Here is a 2900-nt window from a genome sequence, read left to right on the forward strand (position 1 = left end):
TGTCCAGCCCCAAACTCCTTTCTAAAACGTTATACCCATTACTTTTTAACCCCCTCTTTGTTATCCAACCTCATTTTCAACACCAATTTCAACCTTACTGTTCCCTCACCTTTATTTCCTCGTCTTCTCTATCACTTTATCTCTTTATTTATATCTGCCCCCTTATCACATATTGGGCCCTATTCTCTTTCTCAATTCTTAATCTGGAAAAGTTCCTGACCCCAGATGCTCTTTCATACTTTTAATCTACTTTCCAGCTGTCTTTCTAGTATATCATTCCAGGACTCACCTACATCCCACATTTCGTAAACGTTACTCTACTGTATGTAAATTATCTGTCTCGCCTTCCCCTTCAACACCAAGGATTTTTACGTTGAATATCCCACAGTACGTCTGAGGTGAAAGGGAGATGTTCTTCCCTCGTCCTTATACTAATCCTTCTTAATCTTAAAGTGACCCCTTCATCATAAACTAACCCCCTCTACACCTTAAAATAACCTTCCTATGCCTTAAACTGTCCTCTGCATATTAACCACAAGACCCCCATGAGGCCAAGAATCCCAAGAAGTCACAGTCTCCAAGAAGCAATGAACTCAGAAAACAAAGACTTCTTGACCCTGAAACCTCTATGAGCCTAAGACTAAGGACCTTAAGAAGTTAAGGAACCCATAGCACCAAGGATACCAGGAAGCCAAGGACCTCTTGAAGCCAAGGAATCCAGGAAGCCAAGGACCTCTTGAAGCCAAGGAATCCAGGAAGCCAAGTACCTCTTGAAGCCAAGGAATCCAGGAAGCCAAGGACCTCTTGAAGCCAAGGAATCCAGGAAGCCAAGGACCTCTTGAAGCCAAGGAATCCAGGAAGCCAAGGACCTCTTGAAGCCAAGGAATCCAGGAAGCCAAAGACTCAGGGGAAACCAGGGTTTACACGGAATTAAGTTGCAACGCCTAGCATCCAGGAAACTCTATTTCTTCCCCCCCTCCAAATCTCTTGTCTCCATAACCCTTAGTGAAGACCTCTTCCAGGTACCCACTTCTCTCCTTGGCTCCAGAAGAACTTCCATGTGTCTTCCTGGAAGTGATGCCATCTTTCCAGCAGACCGTCCCTATGTCTTGCTGCAACAGCTTCCACCTTCCCAAGTGGACTTTCGATGCTGGAACTTACATGCCGCCTTTTCCAGAATACTTTCCATTTGTTTTTGTTTGAAGATTCTCAGGTCACCTTTCCAGGTGTGAAGCTTCGTTGTGTCCTCCTGGAACAGGTGGTGTCTTTTAACAGCCTCAGCCATCTGCTTATATATATATATATATATATATATATATATATATATATATATATATATATATATATATATATATATATATATATATATATATATATATATATATATATACCTGTTTTCTTGCTCTCGGGATAATGTTACTGTGTATTTGCCCTTGTTGGGGTGCTTGGCTTGCCCGGATGTGGTGGTCCATTTTTCTGTAGGTGGTTCGTAGTTGTGTGGATGGGTTATGGAGGTGTGGGTGGTAGGTGTGTGGGTGGCTGGTGGATGTGTGGGTGGGCGTTTTGTCATCGTCAACAATTAGATGGTGACACGAAAGATGTATGAGGACAAATCTCAGTTGCAGAGGGAGAGGAGTGAGGGAGGAGGATGAGGGAAGTGAGGGAGGAGGATGAGGGAAATGAGAGACAGGGATGATTGGATAGAGGGAGAAGGCTGAGGGGAGTGAGGGAGATGGATGAGAATAATGGGAAAGAGGGAAAGATACGGGTAACATAGAGAGGGTAAAGAAACACGGAAAATCAGATGAACACAGAGAAGGAGGAAGAGAAATAGGAGACGGAGGAGGAGGAGGACAAGAAGTAGAGTGATGGGGTATGGGTAAGAGAATGTGGATTGTGGTGATAGAGGATGGGGCAGGAATGGGTTTAGAGGAAGGGATAGTTTTTGTACCCACGTATTGGAGGCACTCTTGACACTCTCAAAGAATACCCACGTATTGGAGGCACTCTTGACACTCTCAAAGAATACCCACGTATTGGAGGCACTCTTGACACTCTCAAAGAATACCCACGTATTGGAGGCACTCTTTGACACTCTCAAAGAATACCCACGTATTGGAGACACTCTTTGACACTCTCAATGAATACCCACGTATTGGAGGCACTCTTTGACACTCTCAAAGAATACCCACGTATTGGAGACACTCTTTGACACTCTCAAAGAATACCCACGTATTGGAGACACTCTTTGACACTCTCAAAGAATACCCACGTATTGGAGGCACTCTTTGACACTCTCAAAGAATACCCACGTATTGGAGGCACTCTTGACACTCTCAAAGAATACCCACGTATTGGAGGCACTCTTTGACACTCTCAAAGAATACCCACGTATTGGAGGCACTCTTTGACACTCTCAAAGAATACCCACGTATTGGAGGCACTCTTGACACTCTCAAAGAATACCCACGTATTGGAGGCACTCTTGACACTCTCAAAGAATACCCACGTATTGGAGACACTCTTTGACACTCTCAAAGAATACCCACGTATTGGAGACACTCTTTGACACTCTCAAAGAATACCCACGTATTGGAGACACTCTTGACACTCTCTCAGAAACTTAAGGCTTCTTGAACAGCTGTAAAAGTCTTCTAATGCTTATGATAATAATAAAAGAATTAGATTCCTGATACAAAAGGGGTTTGCGAATTAAAGCTGGCTACATAAGACATAATTCAAGCTGGTTATATGAGACACGGAATTAAACCTGACTATAAAAGACAAAAAATCAAACTGGTTACAGAACACGGAATTAAAAGCTGACTGCATATGACTCAAAACTGAAGTTGGCGAAAAAAGACTGAATTAAGATCACACATTACGGAACTTGGACTGAA

Source organism: Procambarus clarkii, chromosome 25, assembly GCF_040958095.1.
Source record: "Procambarus clarkii isolate CNS0578487 chromosome 25, FALCON_Pclarkii_2.0, whole genome shotgun sequence".
In the NCBI taxonomy this organism is placed as follows: domain Eukaryota; kingdom Metazoa; phylum Arthropoda; class Malacostraca; order Decapoda; family Cambaridae; genus Procambarus; species Procambarus clarkii.